This window comes from Mirounga angustirostris, unplaced genomic scaffold (assembly GCF_029215605.1).
Source record: "Mirounga angustirostris isolate CCGP_5_RB_7025 unplaced genomic scaffold, mMirAng1.0.hap1 SCAF_2, whole genome shotgun sequence".
In the NCBI taxonomy this organism is placed as follows: Eukaryota; Metazoa; Chordata; class Mammalia; order Carnivora; family Phocidae; genus Mirounga; species Mirounga angustirostris.
The window spans coordinates 40,548,722-40,563,497 of record NW_026991710.1 but is presented as its reverse complement, the minus strand read 5'-3'; the positions used below and the strand labels follow the sequence as shown (position 1 = coordinate 40,563,497).

At 36.7% G+C, this 14,776-nt stretch overlaps 1 protein-coding gene across 9 annotated transcripts in view; it reads left to right on the top strand.

Moving 5' to 3' along the window:
* FRYL (FRY like transcription coactivator) overlaps positions 1-14,776 on the top strand; it is a 259,892-nt gene that overhangs the window by 98,009 nt on the left and 147,107 nt on the right. The window contains exon 1 of one of the 9 annotated variants that reach the window (XM_064584456.1): positions 2,768-2,786. The exons of the other annotated variants lie outside the window; for them this stretch is intronic. The gene's annotated coding sequence lies outside the window, so the exon portion shown is untranslated. Of the gene's footprint in view, positions 1-2,767; positions 2,787-14,776 lie in introns of those variants that run through there. 9 annotated transcript variants of the gene reach the window in all.

Sequence of the window (14,776 nt, the reverse complement as noted above, 5' to 3'; positions counted from 1 at the left end):
TGAGTTTCTCCATCTCCCTCTGCCCCTCCGTACTGCACGCTGTCTCCCTCTCAAATAAATCTTAAACACACACTCTCTCTCTCTCTTTCTCTCTCTCTCTCTCTCTCTGATTATCAGGCCCTGGGTCCTATCCTCTGCTAAAGATGATGAGTTTTGGAGAGCCCTAGCTCACTAGTCCAGACAACTCAGCATTGGCCCAACCTCACTACAAGCTTTGGCCTGACTTTGTTCTTCAGTTCTAGTGTCTGGGCTGCTACTCCTTCTTGTGTCAAAGAATGGAGGTCAAAGCCTCCACCTCTACTAATTAGTATTTCTTCCTTCCTGAGCTTTGGTCAAACTCTTTTTTTTTTTTTTTAATTTATTTTTTATTCTTATGTTAATCCCCATACATTACATCATTAGTTTTAGATGTAGTGTTCCATGACTCATTGTTTGTGCATAACACCCGGTGCTCCATTCAGAATGTGCCCTCCTCAATACCCATCACCAGGCTAACCCATCCTCCCACCCCCCTCCCCTCTAGAACCCTCAGTTTGTTTTTCAGAGTCCATCGTCTCTCATGGTTCATCTGCCCCTCCGATTTCCCCCCCTTCATTCTTACCCTCCTGCTACCTTCGTTGTCTTCTTTTTTTTTCTTAACATATATTGCATTATTTGTTTCAGAGGTACAGATCTGAGATTCAACAGTCTTGCACAATTCACAGCGCTTACCAGAGCACATACCCTCCCCAGTGTCTATCACCCAGTCACCCCATCCCTCCCACCCCACCCCCCACTCCAGCAACCCTCAGTTTGTTTCCTGCGATTAAGAATTCCTCATATCAGTGAGGTCATATGATACATGTCTTTCTCTGTTTGACTTATTTTGCTCAACATAATACCCTCCAGTTCCATCCACGTCGTTGCAAATGGCAAGATCTCATTCCTTTTGATGGCTGCATAATATTCCATTGTGTATATATGAGCTTTGGTCAAACTCTTTGGTAACCATTTCCCTCAAATATGGGACTCTGCTTTTCTCCTCAAGGGAGTGAAGTTCTCATCCAAAAGCAATAATTAGGAACTCAAAGAGAATCAAGTTCTGCTGACATACCTTTTAATGATGAGATCCACCTCCCTTATCGCATGTCCATGTACTTCTTGTTCTTAGACTTTACATATCTGTTTCCTAACATATAACTATTGTTCTTTCATGGATCTCCATGGTGCTTTTTACATTATCAGACTCTTTAGATACCATATTTTGCCTCCATTACTAGATTTCTCATTTCCTCCAGCATTGCTGATGTTGGCCATTATGCATCCTTATGGCTGCAGGGGTATTTACAGTCAGAGTCCGTTCTAATTGTCCCTCTGTACCGAGTATATAATATTTTAAATGTGATACCTGACAGGTATCTGGCCTACATTAGTGGTTAAGTGCCAAATCATTGAGTTCTGGCTTGTTCCAGTGTTCCAATACTGCCATACTCTTTTAGGCTTCTTTTCTGGAATAACCATGTTTACAATTTCATCACATTAATGAGACAGAGTTTGCTAGCCTTTTGCAGGATGGAATGGGCTTTGTTCTCTTGATTATTCCTTCTCCTGATCTTTAATGCATGATGTCACAGGACACTGCCTAAGTGGAATTTCTTTCAATTTTATTTTGAGTCTGCTAGTTGGTTGAAGGATGCTATTTCCCAATTTAAAAAAACTTGCTAAAATGAGTAAAGTTTTAAGGTTTTTGAAAAAGAGAATTTAAGAGAAATCTGTTTGGGGAAGACTCTAGAAGCCAAATTCCAAAATGTCACACCTATTTGTATTAGAAGATAATGAATTGGAAATGTGATGGCAGTTCATGGTAGAAAATCATATGGATGGTTTAGAAACAATACATATATTTACTGACACATGTGGTACAGAACGTAGTGAAAGTATTTATAAAAATGAAGGATGAACTAATATCTATTAATATATTAACAATGTTACATAAAAATATTTACTTTAGATGCATTAAATGGATATTTTTAGTTTAATCTTCACTGGTGTTTAGAGCAACTTTAGTCATATTTGCCAAAACTTAGAAGCAACAGAGCTGTCCTTTAGTAGGTGAGTAGATAGATAAACTGTGGTCCATCCAGACAATGGAATATTGTTAAGTGCTAAAATGAAATGAGCTGTCAAGCCATGAAAAGATTTGTAGGAAACTTAAATGCATTATTACTAAGTGAAAGAAGCCAGTCTGAGAAGGCTACATACTGTAGGCTTCCAACTATAGGATGTTCTAGAAAAGGTAAAACTATGGAGACGTTAAGAAAAGTAGTTGCCAGAGGTTAGGGGGAAGGTCAGATAAATATGTAGAACTCAGAGGATTCTTAGGGCAGTGAAACTACTCTGTAGTATACCATGTTGATGGATGCATTTGTTCAAACCCATAGAATATAAAATACCAAGAATGAACTGTGAGGTAAACAATGGCCTTCGGGTGATAATGACGTGTCAGTGTAGATTCATCAACTCTAACAAATGGACCATGCTGATAGGAGATGTTGGCAATGGGGGAGGCTATGCATGCGTGGGAGCAAAAAGTATATGGGAAATCTCCATTCCTTCTGTGTTTTGCTGTGAACCTAAAACTACTCTTTAAAAAAAAAAAAAAAGTGAAGTCTTAAAAAATTGAAAAACTAAAAGCTTCACATAAGATTTTGGAGCAATATATGAATGAGTCATTCTTATTGTAGGGAGACTGTGGAAGAAAAGAAAATGATGATTCCAATAAAATGGCTTTAGTAACACCCTTGAAGGTAAGGCTAGTGGTGCATTTTTATGCAGAGTACAGAAGCATGCCTTTCCACGGTTTGATGTGCAGGGTCTAGTGTCAGTCAAATAGAAAGGAGTCACTTTGGCTGCTACGTGAAGTTGTTATTTCATCTGCTAAGCAGCAGAGATAACTGTGAAGGAAGATTTTTTTTTAGGAGCCTATATGGAATATTCTTTTGTGTTCAAAACTTAACCATGCAGGCAAAAGAAGGTATTCCTTTCAGTACGATGGGGTTTGGTGACTAGACTGGTTGTAGGAACCAAGGCATGGGGAGGGATTAATGATGGTTCTCCATTCTCATCACTGAAACCTCCTTTTGAAATCACAGATAATGAGAGGCAGAGGATTGATAGGGCACCAGGATACATGGTTTGGGGCACGGTTCGGTAAGGAAAGTGAAGTGGCTGAAACCATGAGAGAAAAATCAGTTCGTCGAGATTTCTAGTTCCAACTGGGAGAACCGCGTATGACTTTTTAAAATTAGGTTTTTGAATTGTTTTATTGATCCTTCACTTTGCTTCCTAGAGCTTTGCCCCTGACATACATTTATTTAACACTCTCCGAATTGCTTGATGGATGTTATTTGTGGTTATTCTATACACAGGTTTCCTTATTTATGGTGTTTTTGACATTTTTTATTGATCAGAATTAGTTTTAAGTCAAATCATTGTACAGAACCAACTATTCCGCTTAAGATGAATAGTGAAAGGCAGTGATTCTCAACCTTGGCTGCACCTTAGAATCGGGATGGGGAGTTGTCAAAAACATACAGATGCCTTGGGCCTCACTCCAAAGATTTTGATTGTGATTTAAGGAATTGCCAGAGAAGGCCAGCAAAGACCGGGATCGGGTCAGAAAACTTGACTTTGCCTTAATGCTGAGAGTGGATATGAAATCTTTTCCAGGAGGTGGAATTGTAATAAACAATCTGACAGAGACAAGTTTTTAGATTTGCCAGTTTACTAATTTACAAGGAGAAAGATGCCAACTGGGTGTTAATGCTAGGGCTGGCCAGCTATCCTTTCCTCTCCTTGTGGGGTAGGTCATACAAAGCTAAATTGTAATCAGAAAGTTGCATGGAAAGCCTGCAGATCAAAGAAATTAATATCTGCGGTGCTCTGCTAGAGGGGCCAGAATACTCATCTTTTTGTTCAGCCTACTGGACTGTACTTAGGTGGACATTACATTTCTGTCAGCAATAGGTTAAGTGTTCAGTTTCCCTGTACCTTGCCACCAATAGAGCTAATTATTCATTTTATCATTTGCCAGTCTGATGTGTATACAATGAAAGCTTATTGCTACTTTAATTTGCATTTTCTGGGTATACAAAGTTTGAATATTTTTTTCATATATCGTCGTCTTAGGTTTGTTCTTACGTGAATTGCCTAATTATATTTTTTGCCAATTTTTCTGTTGTCTTTTTCTTGTTAATTTCTAAGAGCTTTTTGAATACTTTATATTTGCTGTTATCTACATTATACTCTTTTCCAAATTTACCCTCTCTTGTTTATGGTATTTGTTTGCCTTATAAATATTTAAAATTTTTATTTGGTTGAATGTGTTCATCTTTTTAAAATAATTTTGGGTTTTCTATCTGGGCCAACAATCTCCTCTCCCCTGGATTCTGTATGTTGACTCCTAAGTTTTTTCTTTAAAAATTTTAAAAACTTAAAAAAATTAATTTTCAACATCCTATTAATCTGGACTTTGGTTTTTGAATATAGTGGTTTTGTTTTTTTTTTTTTTCAGATGAATAGCTGATACTCCAACATTATTGCTGAATTATCTTCTTCCCTCCTATTTTGCCCCTGTTGAATTCTTATTCTGGGATTTTTTAGGAGGTGGTTTAATGTTTTACATTAATCTGATTTATCTCTACTTATGTTTACTGAATTAATTACTGTTATATTATGTTCTGAAATAGTCATTTTATATTTTGATGTAATGTTTCAAATATAGTTATAATGTGTTCTGATTGATTATCTTGTCTTCTGATTTAGAAAATATTCTTTATATATATATTTATATATTTTTTAAGACTTTATGTGACAGAGAGTGAGAAAACACAAGTAGGCAGAGCAGCAGGCAGAGGGAGAGGAAGAAGCAGGCTCTTCACTGAGCAGAGAGCCTGCCTGATGCGGGGCTCCATCCCAGGACCCTGGATCATGACCTGAAACCAAAGGCAGACACTTAATCAACTGAATCACCCAGGCACCCCTCTTTATATTTTTTTAAATAATTTTTTAAAGCTTTTTTGGGTGATATTTACTCCTCCTTATGTATACTCGAAGATGGTTTTTATCCATTACAACTTAAAAAAATAGTATTGAAATCTTAATTGGAATTTCATAATTAACATATTAATTTTGTGAGAATTGACCCTTGTAACAACAAGTGTTCTTACCCCCAAATAGGTCTTTTCATTTGTTCAGATCTTCTTTTACGTCCTTTAAGAGGTTTTCATAGGGACGCCTGCCCGGCTTAGTTGGTAGAGCACGAGACTCTTGATCCCGAGGTTGCCAGTTCAAGCCCCTATGTTGGGTGTAGAGATTACTTTAAAAAAAAAAAAAAAAAGAGGTTCTCATAGTTTTCTCTATGTAAGTCCTATGTTTTCCTTTTTAAATTTATTGTGACTATATTTGTGAATAGATTTTTATCCATTTTCCTTTCTCGGTAATTATTGCTTTAATAAAGAAAGCTTTGTTTCTTTTTCAATATTTATAACAATGATTTAATTTTTGTGTGTTATTGCATTTACTTATCCCTTAACTTCTTGATGTTAAGTAATAAGGCAAGAGTCTGCATCTTTGTTTAGTTTCTGTTTTTAATTGAAATAGATTTGGTGTGTTGAAGCCTATAATGATGTTTGCTCTTCCTCTTTGGTAAATATTTTTGTTTTCTTTATCTCTGGCTGCTGGATATCTGTAGAGTGCAGTTATATCTCTTTGTCTGCTAATTAGGGGTGGGCCATACAGTTAACAGTGCTTTAAAGAGTAATCGCAAGAGTGATAGAAGGGAAAGCAGTCTCAGCCCTTGGGAGCCTCTTAGTTAGCTCACAGTTAAGATATTAGGAGGAAGCCCCTTTGGTCCTTGTCTTCTCCCACCATCTCAGCTTCATGGAGTATGGAGGATTCAGCCCCCTTATTAGACTGTGCTCAACTTCTTAGAAGGCAGAGAAGATGATTCTACATCCATATGCAGTCGTTGACTTCCCTCAGGCCCTGGGTCTACGTATGTTTGCGGGATGAGGTCCTGCAGGGTACTGGTGTTCCCATTTTCACTTCAGGGCTATCCTGTGCTGATCCCTAGATTCTTGTCTGGCTAGAAGAGAAAAGTCTGCCACAACAGCTTTTTTCACTGGCAGCGAATGTTTTTATGGGAGGAGGAGAGGAGAACAAAAATGAAAACAACTTTCTTGTTGCTACTGATACATACCCATGGTTGAGATATAATTCAACCCATTCATTTTCCAGAGGGAAAACAAAAGCTTAGGTTAAATAATATGACCAAGATTATAATGATACTAAGTAGCCAAGTCAAGTTTGGGGCCCTGGTCTTCTGACTCCTGGGTTCATGCACATTTTAAAAATATCACATCATTTCTAGATTTTTAGAATAGTTCATTAGCTGAGTTTCTGAAGGTTCAAAGAGTACAAGAAAAAAATAACCTCAGGGAGATTCTAGCTGAGTGAATAATGGATTATTTAGAGATAGGTCATTTTTCTTGAGCTTTATAATAAGCGATATTTCTGTAGTAGACTTCAAGTAAAAAACATTGGAAATGTGCCAAAGATGTCATAGGACTTCTATGTTTAGAAACTGTTTTCAGTAGGAATAGTTTAGACTAGGATAAATAAACATTTTAGGAACAGATGTCCAAAGAACAAGCAAAAGTCTTAATTTTTCTATCCATTGAAATTCCACCAGAAGCAAAAATGTTGGACTGAAGAGTAAGAAAAATGATGGCACTCACACAATAGAAATTTAAAGTATTTATTAATAGAATTAGTAAGAATTACATACTCTGATTTTAAAAATTAGTAACTCGAAGAGTGAATAAAAATTCAAATCCAAAAAAAGAATTATATAGATCCCTTATGAAAGAAAGTGTACTTTTTTTTTTTTTTTGGGTACCCAAAGGAAGATAAATTAATAAGGATATGCTGGGTTCTAGACAAGAAGTCTTAATTAAGATGTCAGTTTTTTCCAATTAATTTATGATGATAGGCATAAGCCTGGAAGTATAAGTGAAAAACAATAGCTGAGAAATTACTGACGATGATGAGTAACCAGGAGTATTTGTGCCAACAGATAATAAAACCTATTATAAAGGTAAGGTCCTGATTCAAAAACAGATTTTTTTTTTACTTGATTATGCTTGTTTGATTATCTCACCATGATCTTTCTACATTTTTTACTATGAGACTGTAGTTTCACTGTATCACTAATTTGTTAAATTTGTTATCAAGAAAGAGATGGCAGCATATCACTCCTCAAAAAGACAGGTACCCAAGCTGTAAGATTTAAAGGAGCAGTCCAGTACAAATAGGCCTAAGAGATTTTGTCAGCCTATGTTCTAGGCCTAATTCACCTCCAGTCTTTTTCCTCTTTAAAAGAATTTCTTCTCAGGGCACCTGGCTGACTCAGTCGGTTGAGCATTGGACTCTTGGTCTCAGTTCAGGTCATGATCTCAGGGTCAGGGGATTGAGCCTCCCGTGGGACTCTGCGCTCAGTGGGGAGTCTGCTTGAGATTCTCTCCCTCTCCCTCCCCCGGCTCACTTGCATGCTCTCTCTCTCTCAAATAAATAAATAGGTAAATAAATAAATAAATTCTTTAAAAAAAAATTCTCTCCACTTTCTCTCTGTATATATATAACCAGGCGGGGCAAAGCATCCAAAACCAGAATCTTTTTGTTGTTGTTGTTTTTAAAGGATTCAATTTATTTATTTGAGAGAGAGCGAGAGAGTGAGCCAGGGGGAGAGACAGAGGGGGAGAGAGAGAGAGAATCTCAAGCATACTCCCCACTGAGTGTGGAGCCCGACTTGGGACTCCATCTCAGGACCCCGAGATCATGACCTAAGCCCAAATCAAGAGTCGGGTGCTTAACTGACTGAGCCACTCAGGTGCCCCCCAAAACCAGATTCTTAATGAGAAGAATAGAAAGCACAATTTGGGTATGGATTTAGTTTATGATAGTGAATAAAATCAGTGATAGAATTTCAGTAAAGGAATCCAGAAGAATTGATTAAATAAATAATAATTGATAAGCCATTGGAAAAAATGTCTTTATTGACTATCACATCAAATAAACTCCAGTTGGATGATAGATTTAAATGGGAAAAATAAAACCAAGTAAAAAGGAGTTAAAAGAAAATATAGGTAAATATCAAATTGGGAAAGCTTTTTCTTTTTAGCCCACTTTATGTAAATGAATTTGAAGATGCAATCAAAATATTTGATTTGGGAAATAGTTATTCTAAGTGAATAGTATGTTAATAATCTAAACCTTTAAAGAATTTAAAAAAAAGGGATTTATCAAAATATGGTGATTCTGGAGAACATAAAGCCACTGATCTGAAAGTTCTTAGGAATTCAGGACCTGACTTCATATTTCACTCCCACGTGACAAGTGACTTTAATTAGGAATCAATTTCCTCATCATAAATGGGCTATAACTTGAAGTAGTATATTCTGGATCTAGTTCCTGCTAGGAATTTTACCAGCTGGTTGTTAAACTCCTCGTGGCTTGAAATCAGCCATGATGACTATATTTACACAATGGAAATTAGCAAGTGATATAAATCAGAACCTTTTTTTAAGAGACCTTTATCAGCATATCACTTGAAATAAGTTTGTTAGAACTACAGAGAACAAACTGATGGTTACCAGAGGAGAACTGGGTGGGGGAAGGGGTGAAAAATAAAAGGGGTGATGGGGATTAAGGAGGGTACTTGTGGTGATGAACACTGAGTAATGTGTAGAACTGTTGAATCACTATATTGTATACCTGAAACTAATATAACACTGTATGTTAAACTGTACTGGAAATAAAATAAAAAATAATAAAATAAAAAACAAAATAGGTTTATTAGGGTAACATGAGATAATATGCAAAATACCTTAATAATATATTGATAATGTTTTATTTCTGTCAGAAATAAACTGTCGGGATGAGTTTCCTTCATTTATGAAGAAATTTTGAGGTTACCTCACCTTACAGCAAGCACTGAAGTCATCAAATGTTGCTTTCATATTATACATCTCAGTATCCACAGCATGCATGTTATTTATCTTTCTTTATTTCCTCTTCAGATATAGTTGCTTCCAAACGTGCAGTTTTTCTCTGGATAGTTTGTTGAGAGGTTACTCCAACCTAACTGACCTCACCAAAAGTTGAAATTCGCTGTCATTCCCGGATGCTGGTTTTACTAGCTTTGTTTCTACTTTCAGGCTACCATGTAACCTGATTTGTGTTTTTGACATTTTTTTTAATTGACTTATAATCTGTTTCCTTTCTCTGAGCTTGATCCAAGTACGTTACTGTTTTAAGCTTTAGCTTGAGCTGGTGTTTATTTGGACTCTCCCCAGGCATCTTTGGTTCTGACAGGGATAGAATGGGCTTTTCTTTTTGAGGTTTTTTGTTTTGTTTTTTAAAGATTTTACTTATTTATTTGAGAGAGAGAGTGAGAGAGAGCATGAGCAGGGAGGACAGAGAGAAGCAGACTTTCTGCTGAGCAGGGAGCCCGACACAGGACTTGATCCCAGTACCCTGGGATAATGACCTGAGCTGAAGGGAGATGCTTAACTGACTGAGCCACCCAGGCACCCCTTCTTTTTGAGTTTAAAAAAATTTAGCAGACTTGATTTTTTAGAGCTGTTTCAGATCAACAGAAAATTTGAGCAGACAGTACAAACAAGTTCCCTTGTACCCCTTTATCCTCCCCCCATTTCCCCTATTATTAACACTTTATATTAATGTGATATAGTTGTTATAATTGATGAACCTACTTGACACATCATAATCACCCAAAGTCCATAGTTTACATTAGGGTTCACTCTTTGTGTTGTATGTTCTATGGGTTTTGACAAATACAGTGACATGTTTCCATCATTACAGTATCATACAGAATAGTTTTGGGTCCTCAGAATCACCTGTGCTCCCCTCTTCATCTGTTTCTCCCTCTAATCCCTGGCAATCATGCATCTTTTTATTGCCTCCATACTTTTGCTTTTCCCTTAATGTCATACAGATGGAATCATATAGCATGTAGTTTTTCAGACTGGCTTCTCTCAATAATATGCATGTAGGTTTCCTCTAAGTCTTTTCTTGGCTTGATCATTCATTTTATTTTAGCACTGAGCAATATTCCATTGCCTGGATGTACCAAAGTTTATTTTTCCATTCAGCTACTAAAGGACATCTTGGGTGCTTCCAGGTTTTGGCAGTTATGAATAAAGCTGCTATAAACATCCATATACAGGTTTTTGTGTGGACATGTTTTTAACTCCTTTGGGTAAATACCAAGGAGCATGGTTGCTGGGTCGTCTGGTAAGAGAATGTCTAGTTTTGTAAGACACCTCTAAACCATCTTCCAGAGTACCTGTACCATTCTGTATCTCCACCAGTGATGAATGAGCATTCCTATTGCTCCACACCCCCCACCAACATTTGGTGTTTTCAGTGTTCTGGATTCTGGGCCATTCTAGTAGGTGTGTGATGGTATGTCGTTGTTTTAATTTGCATTTCCCTGAAGACATATGATATGGAGCATCATTTCATATTCTTATCTGTCATCTGTATGCCTTCTTTGTTGAGGGGTCTGTTCAGTTTTGCCCCCCCCTTTTAATTGGGTTATTTTCTTGTTGACTTTTAAGAATTCTTTGTATATTTTGGATAGCAGTCGTTTATCAGATATGTATTCTGCAAAGATTTTTCTCCCAGTCTGTGCCTTGTCTTTCATTCTCTTTACAGTGTCATTTGTAGAGCTGAAGTTATTAATTTTAATAAAGCTCAATTTATAAATTTTTCTTTCATGGCTCCCATTGGGTGTTATATCTAAAAAGCCATTGCCAAACCCAAAAATACCTAGCTTTTCTTCTATCTTCTGGAATTTTATAGTTTTGTATTTTACATAAAATCAATCTATGATCCATTTAGAGTTAATTTTTGTGAAAGGTGTCCATTCTGTGTCTGGATGATGATTCTTCCTCCTCCTCTTCTTCTTTTTCTTCTGCCTGTGGATGCCCAGTTAGTTATTCCAGCAACATTTGTGGAAAAGTCTCCTTTTCCCATTGAGTGCCTTGGCTTCTTTGTCAGAGATCAGTTGACTTTATTTGTGTGGGTCTATTCCTGGGCTCTCTGTTCTGTTTCACTGATCTGTTTGTTTTTTCACCAATACCATGCTGTCTCTTTACTGAAACTTTAAAGTGAGCCTTGAAGTCGGGTAGTGTAGGTCCTCCAGTTTTGTTCTTCTCTTTCAGTATTGTGTTGGCTATTCTGGGTCATTTGCCTCTCCATATAAACTTTAGAATCAGCTTGTTGATATCCACAGAAGAACTTGCTGGGATAGGCTTGCTTTTTAAACTAAGAATTTTGGTTTTGCTTTTTTAATTCAGAAATATTTTTTACATTTGTTTTTGTTCCAAGGCCATTTACCTCATACTTTTTTTTCTTGGGTGGTCATCAAAATTTTTATTGTTAGCTAGTGTAATTAATAATAATTATAGTGATTTTTTATTTTATTTATTTTTTAAGATTTTATTTATTTATTTGACAGAGAGAGACACAGCGAGAGAGGGAACACTAGCAGGGGGCTGGGAGGGGGAGGAGAAGCAGGCTTCCCACCGAGCAGGGAGCCCAGTGTGGGGCTCAATCCCAGGACCCTGGGACCATGACCTGAGCCAAAGGCAGGCGCTTAATGACTGAGCCACCCAGGTGCCCCAAATTATAATGATTTTTAAAAAAAGAGAGAGAGCGAGTTGGGGGAGGGGCAGAAAGAGAGAATCGAGGTGGGGCTCCATCTCATAACCCATGAGATCATGACCTGAGCCAAAACCAAGAGTCGGACCCTTAACAGACAGAGCCACCCAGGTGCCTCACAGTGTAAGTAATAATTATAATAGTAAGCAGTTGTATGGAACTTTGTTATATTTCTGCATTTCTATATATAAACATATGTGTGTAATATGCATGTACATATATAAGGTTGTGACTATGAAGTAGGAATTTTTATCCCTAAGGACCTATTCTCGGGGGTAACTGGGGGCATTTTTCACAGACTCCACTGGGATCTTTTTATTTTATTATTTTTTTAATTTTTATTTTTTTAAAGATTTTATTTATTTATTTGACAGAGAGAGACACAGCGAGAGAGGGAACACAAGCAGGGGGAATGGGAGAGGGAGAAGCAGGCTTCCCGCCAAGCAGGGAGCCCCGACGTGGGACTCGATCCCAGGACCCTGGGATCATGACTTGAGCCAAAGGCAGGCACTTAACGACTGAGCCACCCAGGCGTCCCTCCACTGAGATCTTTTTAAACCTCATCTACCTGCCCCTACACATCCCTATCTGAAATATCCCAGTTGTTGAGAATCACTCTGTATTTTGAGAGATGTTACTATTCAGAGTGTTGTGCATAAGAACATAGTAGAAGCAGAAAAAAAAGGGGGCTGAGAATCATTGCTATAAAGTAATAAAACAGACGCTTGGGTGGCTCAGTCGGTTAAGCGTCTGCCTTCAACTCAGGTCATAATCCTAGGGTCCTGGGATCGAGTCCCACATTGGGCTCCTTGCTCAGCGGGGAGCATGCTTCTCCCTCTGCCTGCCCTTCCCCCTGTTTGAGCTCTCTCTCTCTCTCTGACAAATAAATAAATAAAATCTTAAAAAAAAAAAAAAGTAACAACCAAACATGTCTCACTTTAGGGGTTATGTCTCTTCTCACTTGTCTCCTCTCTTTGACTGAATTTAAATTCATTTTATAAGGGTATAGGTGTCTTAAGAGCATGAAAAATAATTGTTTCAGTAAATATGCTAAGTACAGTACTATATAGAATAAGCTGTCCAAAAATGCCATATTTATTTTTTATTTGCACTTTATCTAAAAGAAAGAACAGGTATGCTAGCTTATATTCCCATATTTTAATTACTCAGATCTTAGTTTATTCTTATTAGCAGTTAGAGCTTAGTGGATTTATATTCCAAGGATGTTTGATATGACATTGGGTTTTTAAATTTGTAATTCAATGCCTGAATTGTGTTCTTCAGAATTATGCTCTAACAGTTACGTCTTCGTTCTCTCATAAGCTTACATAAAGTTTTCAAAATTTTATAATAACATGTAGGGAAATATTACTATTTCACATTATAAAATATTTAACTTAAGTGGTCAGATGTCAAGTTAATCTAGTTATGTGGAAACTAGTCTTTTCACCTTGCTTAGAGTGATCACCCTTGTTTCTTAACTATTAGCAGAATATGAGAAAAATTCACACATCTTTACCAAAGCTGAACATTATAGTGAAATACAAAATTGGAGGGGGGGAACCACTTTGAAAAATGTTATCTAATTTTGGCTTGTTTAAAAAACATTAGTGTCGGGGCGCCTGGGTGGCTCAGTTGGTTGAGCGACTGCCTTCGGCTCAGGTCATGATCCTGGAGTCCCGGGATCGAGTCCCGCATCGGGCTCCCTGCTCGGCGGGGAGTCTGCTTCTCCCTCTGACCCTCCCCCTCTCATGTGTTCTCTCCCTCTCATTCTCTCTCTCAAATAAATAAATAAAATCTTAAAAATAAATAAATAAATAAATAAATAAATAAAAAACATTAGTGAAGTTAAATATTGTAACTCATTCATGTCATTTGTCTAGTTTTCGGTTTGGGGGTGAGGGTCTTTTTCTGACTTCATTAGAGCTTTGTGGATGGAGGTTAATTGATCAACTCTGTTCTATGCTGCAGATATTCTTCTTGCCTTTTAATTCCATTTTGGTTTTATGTACTTACTGTCTTACGACCTTTTTGCACTTAACTCTGTATGTTGAACATTTCCCATGCCATTCAGTACTTTTTGATGCTGTCATTTCAACGGTCCATAGAGCATTCTGTTTATTAGATTATAAAGACAATTTATTTTGCCAGTCCTTAACATCAACATTCGATTGTTCTGCGACCAGAAATTTCAATCAGTAGATATGTTCTCTGTTACTTTTTGGCATTAATAGAGTCAACAAGCGTTCGTGAAATACTAAGAAATACAACTGAGATAAATTAGTTTGTTTGATGTAAAAACATTCATTTTTCATAAAAATTGGATTTTCTCAAACTTGAGATATTTTTATTTTGGAAGATAGTGCAGGTATTTGGAAGGGAAATCTTTATTTGGAAGATAAGTGCAGGTTGTCCTACAACTTTTGGCTTTATTGGCAAATTTCTTAAAATATGCTATTTTGATACCTAGGAATATTTGTTTATGCTTAATTTATACTATTTAGGAAGTACAAGACAGTAAAGGCAAATTATTTGAGAGGTCATTTTAACTAAAGTTTTTTTTCTTTTTTGGAGAAACTGTTCCAAAAAAAACATCATTTAAAAAAGGCTATACCTCATCAAAGGCTAGAAGTACCAGATCTATTATAGGGCTTCTTCTTTGGTTACATTTATTGTGAAGTTAAAGCCAAAAAAACTTTGTAACTGTTACAATCTTATGAATCTTACTTTGAGGCTTACAAATCTTAGTTAAAAGAAAAGATGTATTTTATAACTATGACCTTAAGTCAAAGTCTTGAAAATGTTTTATCCTCATTTTTATGTCTAAAATGTAAATTAACCTTCTGGAAACTGAGTAGTTTTTGTTGTCATTGTTTTACTATTTTATGATTCCTTAAGGTTATCCAACATAATATGGGTATAAAATAGAGTTCTCTTAATGATCCAAAATGATATCTTTTAAGATCTCCATTTTTTACAGTAAGAGTTGTTA